The following is a 7,500-nucleotide window of genomic DNA, read 5'->3' on the forward strand; positions in this document are numbered from 1 at the left end:
ATATCGCTTAGCCTCAGACTAAAGTATACAATTAATCCAATATTCATTTGTTGCACGTCTTTGCAATACACATATTGCATGAGTCATTCGTGCGGCAAGATATTTTCCACATATTGTGCAGCCCTAGTATCTCCACCCTCCACTAATGTCTTGCTTCGGAAAACTGATTTCAACAACATTCAAAAAGAAATCTAGTCACCTGGTCAACTTTGGCGCAGTCTGATAGCTGTGTCTTCATCAGGTTGTGCTTCAGTGGAAACCTGGGGCAGATGAATAGAAAAATACCAATACAATTAAATTCTTACTAAGACTAGACTGCTATAATATAATTTCATGTAATCATGAATGTGCGACCAGTAATTCTAGTATGTCACATGTATGACACAATATCCAAATGTCATAAGAAATCACGATATGATAATTAACATGATATTGTGAGGTTAGCGATACTCACGATAACTGTAAAAGTAAAATAAAAAAACAAGTCACAATATTGTAAAAAATGAAATAAAAAAATAAAAAAATTATATTGAGAAAAGAATGTACTTTTGCTTTTGAGTTTTAATTAATCTTTTATGTTTTGTCAAACCTTGCACGATATCCCCCCAAAAAAACAAAATTAAGTGTGACAACACACCATATAAACATACCATAGTGTTTTTCCATTGTAGCGAAATTCAAACATGAAAACCTTCCGGGCATCATGATACACTCTCAGCCTGTTTTCACGTTCCTGTTTGCTTAGAACTTCTCCTCGATATTCAGTAGGAAAGTCTCTCTTCTGAAAGGAGCAGGAACTGAACACTCCTCGACCTTACAAAGAAAAAAGGATACAACAGAAATATTTCATTATAACAATAATGAAAACTAGACCCATACTAAAGAATATTTTACCAATACTCACCTTTGAATTAATTAATATATTTTATGGTGAAGCCATTCTTGTCTTTACCTAAGGATGAAAAGTATGCTACCTCTTCTTTGGGTTTAACTTTTGCCCTCTGTGGCCTCATGACTGACATGTCTCACTGAAGATAATGATCTAAAGCTATAGAAAAAAATGAGTTTCAATCAGTTTGATAGGTAACTTGATGCAGATGTCTTGAAGTTGACTTTCAGTGTACCATAATAGCCTGTGCAGTGTGCAGTAAATGTGCCAACGAAAATAAAATACAGTGGATAGCACAGCTCTGCTAAATATTTGCATAAATTAAATGTAATGAACACTAACAGACTTTACTGAAATATTTCTATTGAAAGAACAAATTTAAGTAAACACAAATGCAGCAATTTACCAATACTTCATTTATACTGTACTGGTAATACTAAGCCATTGTATATTTTCACATCAAAAACCAGCCTGTTATTGCTTTCCTCTTAAAAATTGTAATTAGCATTCATCTTACTCAACAGACGGTTAGCTCTGCTATGCTAACCGTCGCTAACAGAAGCGTAGCAATTCTAAATAATTAGCTGCATCCATCATAATCAACAGATGGTTAGGTATGCTAACGTAAGCTTAGCTGCACTTACACTGGACTTGCATTATAAATCATTTTCGCGAAAGAGGGAGCAATGTACACAAGCGACCAACAACAACAGGAAAAATTCGAGCTTCAAACCTACCTCATTAGCACAGCTACACGCCATCACATCTCGTGAAGTAAATAGAGCCGGGGGCGGTTCTCTATCGGGGCTGCTAGATGACGTCACTTCCGTACTCAGGGCAATATAATAAATCCCGTTCAAATCAACAAATTGGTTCAGTCGTTGGATTATGAACTTTGTTGATAAGAGTGGCTATTGTTCTATGATTTACAGTGTCAATAAAAAAAAATAGATCACATTTAAAATGAACCCCAAAGGCTCATATATTAAATGAATTACCACAGACGAAAACAAAGGATATTATTGCTAGAATTATAGATCATTTTGTAATCATAAAATGTGATTTCAGTTTCAGTTTTTTAAAAAGGTTTTTTTTTTCATTAACGAAAATGTTTTTTTGCTTTAGTAAATAAAATAACCTTGCTGCTGTCATACAGTTGCTGTCCGAGGATGTTTTAGTACTATACTTTAGTAATGGATGCATGTGTTTTTTGGCAAAATTGTGAGCGAGCCCAATTCCTTGGCTGAGAAGCAACCCTGCAAATGAATGGTCACATGATGCTTTCCTTTTGGCATGAAGCAGGACTGATGGTAGCGCTCACCTTTTCTTCTCCAGACAAGCATTTTTCCGGATGCCCCAAACATTTGACAAGGGGGTTAATCAGAGAAAATAACTTCAACTCTTTTTTTCTTATTTTGGTCTGTATTTATGGAATCCCCTTTTCACTGGTCACACCAGGCCATCCTCCAAAAGTCTTACTCCCTCACCATGGGTGTAGATGCACTCATACCTGCTTACTGCCATTCCTGAGCAAGCTCTACACTGGTGGTGATGTCCTTATCCCGCAGCTGAATCAACTTTGGGAGATAGTCCTGGCATTTGCTGGATTTTCTTGGGTGCCCTGAAGCCTTCTTCACTTAAAGTTTGTAAGGTCACTAAAGGAAATTACTTTAATTTTCATGGCAAATAGGGACTTTGCAATTCATCTAATCACTATAACATTCTGGAGTACATGCAAATTGCCATCATAAAAAAACAATAATAATAAGTCAGCACTGGAGATTTTTAGAAAATCAATGTCATTCTCAAAACATTTGGCCACTGGTGTACAGAAAGATGTTACATTGTAAAGGCAGGGTGGGATGTTAAATGATGAATCAATATACGGCACTGACAGTTTCTCTGTCTCTGCCTCCAGCTGTTCAAAGTGATGTGATAAACAGCTGTTAACCATTGTATATTTTCAAATAAACAACCACTGCAAGAATTAAATGCTGAAATATATAATTAAATGTCATAGTGTATTTCATTATTTAATTTATCTACTTAGGAATTGGTGGCTGCAAAAAAAAAAAAGGCTCTGCGTCTACAGACAAACATTCACAATACACAGCATTTTGAGAAAAAACGGAATTATGGGGACATGTGCGTAATTGTGGGGACAGGTGACGGTCAGCCAATCAAATGCTGTGAAATATACACTGGTGTGAATAATTCATGAAGTGGTGCATTACGAGGACCTTCCTACAGGGGGCGTCATCAAATACACAAAAATACACAAATTCATGTAATTATGGTTTACAAGGACATTGGCTAAAACTTTGGATTTAAGCCTTCTACAGCCCTAGAAGCACTTCTGCATTGAATGAATTATGAGGACATGGGCTGTGTCCTCATAATTCAAAATGTCCTCGCAGTGTTGCGTGTATTCAGGTGACATGTCCTCATAATACACAAAGGCAAACACACACACACACACACACACACACACACACACACACACACACACACACACACACACACACACACACACACACACCTACTTGCCTCTGTGTATTATGAGGACATTTTTTCCAAACCGGTTTAATTGTGTATTACAGGGACACCCCTTTCTGCTAATGCCAGAGAGATGGGACTTGCACCCAAAATTTTTTTTTGGGGTTGTCCAGGAGAATTTCACTTCAAAACTTGAAAAAACTCAACACACGAAAAAAAGAAAAACCTGAAAAAATCCGTAATTGTGAGGACATAGATAATGACCTAAATAAGCCACGCCCATTGCAAAAATGGTAATTATGAGGACCAACTCACATTACAAGGACAAAGTTTACACAACACACAGCAACCATGTCACTGAAGTGATTTGAAAGTTCTGGCATTCTGACTTTACACAAACTAAAATGGCATTGATGTGTAATGACTTACCTGATATAAGGACACATTGTTGTACATAACAATACTGTGAAATGCAAAGTCATACCTGATCTGTCCTAAAATTGTAAGTTTTAACATGGTGCTCATGTTACAACTTACAATTTTAGGACAGACTGAAACTGGTATGTTAATAAAACTGCTTCTTATGTGAACAGGTTATCTAGGTCAAACACAGCTTTGTAATGGATAAGCTCGACATGAAACCAGATGCAAAAGAGTCAGTGAACATTGAACATTTTATTCTTTAAAACATGACTACCTCTCATCTTAAAGGATGAGCAGTTTTCTCATAGCTCATTCCTGAAATACCTTCGGATTTCTGAATTTCTGAAACAGGTTCAATGTAGGAAGTGTCCGAAGTACTGTGAGAATCTGGAACATATTCCTCTGCTAACGAATCCTCACTTGAACTGGATACATCAGCAACCTAATTTTTTAAACGAAAACAATTATTACATACATACATACATACACATATTGTCGCTGTTCTGTGAAAAACACTTCCACCATAGGAGCTACCGGAGAGCAGCCCGCGACCTAAAAATGGAAACGTGTTTTTCACAGGACAGCAATGATATCCATATATACAGTAGATGCACACATACTTATGCATATATACAGTGGCTCTAAAATTAACCTGCCATATGCGGGTTAAAATTCATTTTGGCGGGTGGTCATAAATATTTACTAGCTTTACTTCGCTGTTACTTAGTGATGTTACACTCGAAGTAGAAGCTTGAGAAAAGTGTCGAGCGCTCACGGCAGAAGTAGCTCCCGCCATTGATGGGCTAATGTGCTAAAGTTAATTTACCAAAGGTCTTCATCATCAAGCAGTTTTGCATTTTTTTTAAACGGGATATGTGCCAGATGCTGGAGCAAACTAGAAAAGCATTTAGAACCTAAAGTTTGTGCACATACTAAAGATTATTATAAATCTAGTCACATTTATTCGAAAGATGAGATGAAGCATTTAACAAGAGGGATAGTTAATATGCTTAATCTATGGCATTGCCCCTAAAACAGATATTGTGTGATACAGTCCTTCAGTTACAGTAGACTTTTCTATTTTACCGAGTCAGACAGTCGTTAAGATTGAGACAATTGCTCAACATTTAGCTGCTTGCAACTAAAGATAAAGGTATAAACATGGGTCATAATTTATCCTCTTGACTAAATTATATTCATTCAATGAAAATGCCTGCACTATTAATTCTGGTTGCGTGAAACAAAGATCCATTGCAGATACAAATAACACAGAAGATAAAATACCCATCATGCCAGTCCATTCTAGTGCAGCGAAAGGTCCAAAACATAAAGCACATTTATCCAAGCTTGATACAAGTAAATTAACTACCTGATGTTTACACTTCTGTTTAAAAAAATAAAATAAAATTGATAGCGAGTTCATCTCTAAAATCCACCATAAATAAATTAATGGGAACAAAAGATCACTACAGTGCATAATCCAAATCACCAAACTGCCAACAAATCTTCAATTTGAGATATTTTTAATGTCGACTTGTAGGAATTTTAGTCCCATACAAGCTTATTGTTGGATACAATATTTTGAACGTCTTGGCAATACACATTGCATAAAAAATTGCTGTGATTATATTTGTTAGTTATATAGTTCAGCCCTAGCATCTACTCTACACTCTTCACTCCTAACGTCTTGCTTCTGAAAACTGATTTCAACATCAATATTCAAAAAGAAATCTCGTCACCTGGTCAACTTGGTCTGTGACAGCTACGTCTTCAGCTATGTCTTCAGGTTGTGCTTCAGTTGAAACCTGGTACACATGAAGAGAAAAATACATATAAAATTCAATTCTTAGTAACACGACTGTACCTGTGCATTTACACAGTTACAGTACATACAGAACAATTAATAGGTTAAAGTATTGTAAATGCAAACTCATTTTATTTGCCATTACAAAAATAAATAAATAAATCCTTCTGCACTACAGGTTTGTGTAAATTGGTGACGTCTATTTTTCACAATGAAACAAAAACAAGAAAATACACAGTCCTTAGAGAATCCATACCTGACCAGAGTATGAATTGTATAATAACTCCAAGCCCTCAAAACTTATTTTACAGTCACGGTGTATGAATACACTGTCCTCAGTGTCAGTTATTCACAACTATAACATTGTGAGGACTAAGTATCTGTGAGGGCTGCACTGTATTGACAAAACATGCGACATGGGTGTTTTATACAGTAATGGAGATTATTTCGACATTGAACATGGACCTAAAAAAAAAGGATCTATCTATAGCTATATATTTTTATAATCCAATGAAAAAAAATACACGATAATCCGGAAAAATAAACATGCTCATTGTGATCTAATCTTATCCAATTAAGTTATTTTTTGTTAGTAATGCCCCTCGATACGTTTCTCGTATGGCGATGCGCAATTAAGGTAGTCTCTGATTGGTCAAAGTCAGACTAAAGTATACAATCCAATATTCATTTGTTGCTTGTCTTTGCAATACACATATTGCATGAGCCATTCGTGCGACAAGATATTTTTTTATATATTGTGCCAACGTCTTGCTTCTGAAAAATGTATTTCAACGTCAACATTCAAAAAGAAATCTCGTCACCTGGTCAACTTGGTCTGTGACAGCTACGTCTTCAGTTATGTCTTCAGGTTGTGCTTCAGTTGAAACCTGGTACACATGAAGAGAAAAATACATATAAAATTCAATTCTTAGTAACACACAAGTCTGTACCTGTGCATTTACACAGTTACAGTACATACAGAACAATGAATAGGTTAAAGTATTGTGAATGCAAACACATTTTATTTGCCATTTCAAAAATAAATAATCCGTCAGCACTAATGGTTAGTGTAAATTGGTGATGTCTATTTTTCACAATGAAACAATTAATAGAAAATACACAGTCCTCAGAGTGTCCATACCTGACCAGAGTATGAATTATGAGGACTGTATGTGTAACTCCAAGCCCTGAAAACTTATTTTACATTCGCAGTGTGTAAATACACTGTCCTCAGAGTGTCAGTTATTCACAACTACGACATTGTGAGGACTATGCACCTGCGAGGGCTGCACAGTATTGACAAAACATGCGACATGGGTGTTTTATACAGTGATGGAGATTATTTCGACATGGACCTAAAAAAAAAGATCTATCTATATCTATATATTTTTATAATCCAATGAAAAAAAAATACACGTTAATGCGGAAAAATAAGCATGCTCATTGTGATCTAATCTTATCCAATTAAGTTATTTTTTGTTAGTAATGCCCCTCGATACGGTTCTCGTATGGTGATGTGCAATTAAGGTAGTCTCTGATTGGTCAAAATCAGACTAAAGTATACAATCCAATATTCATTTGTTGCATGTCTTTGCAATTCACCTATTGCATGAGCCATTCGTGCGACAAGATCTTTTTTTTTTATAAATTGTGCAACGTCTTGCTTCTGAAAAATGTATTTCAACATCAACATTCAAAAAGAAATCTTGTCACCTGGTCAACTTGGTCTGTGACAGCTATGTCTTTAGCTATGTCTTCAGGTTGTGCTTCAGTTGAAACCTGGTACACATGAAGAGAAAAATACATATAAAATTAAATTCTTAGTAACACGACTGTACCTGTGCATTTACACAGTTACAGTACATAAAGAACAATGAATAGGTTAAAG

General features: G+C 35.7%; 1 long non-coding RNA gene across 1 annotated transcript in view; it reads right to left on the reverse strand.

The window, feature by feature from the left end:
• Positions 1 to 4,937, reverse strand: part of LOC147176652 (uncharacterized) — a 5,875-nt gene extending 938 nt beyond the window's left edge. The window contains exons 1-3 of the long non-coding RNA XR_015094306.1: positions 905 to 4,937; positions 651 to 813; positions 200 to 260 (exon numbers count right to left, since the gene is read on the reverse strand). This is a non-coding gene — a long non-coding RNA (uncharacterized LOC147176652). The remainder of the gene's footprint in view (positions 1 to 199; positions 261 to 650; positions 814 to 904) is intronic.
• Positions 4,938 to 7,500: the final 2,563 nt, after the last annotated feature.

The sequence above is a fragment of the Leptonotus elevatus genome, chromosome 3 (genome assembly GCF_054856555.1).
Source record: "Leptonotus elevatus isolate MCC_2025b chromosome 3, RoL_Lele_1.0, whole genome shotgun sequence".
Taxonomy (NCBI): Eukaryota; Metazoa; Chordata; class Actinopteri; order Syngnathiformes; family Syngnathidae; genus Leptonotus; species Leptonotus elevatus.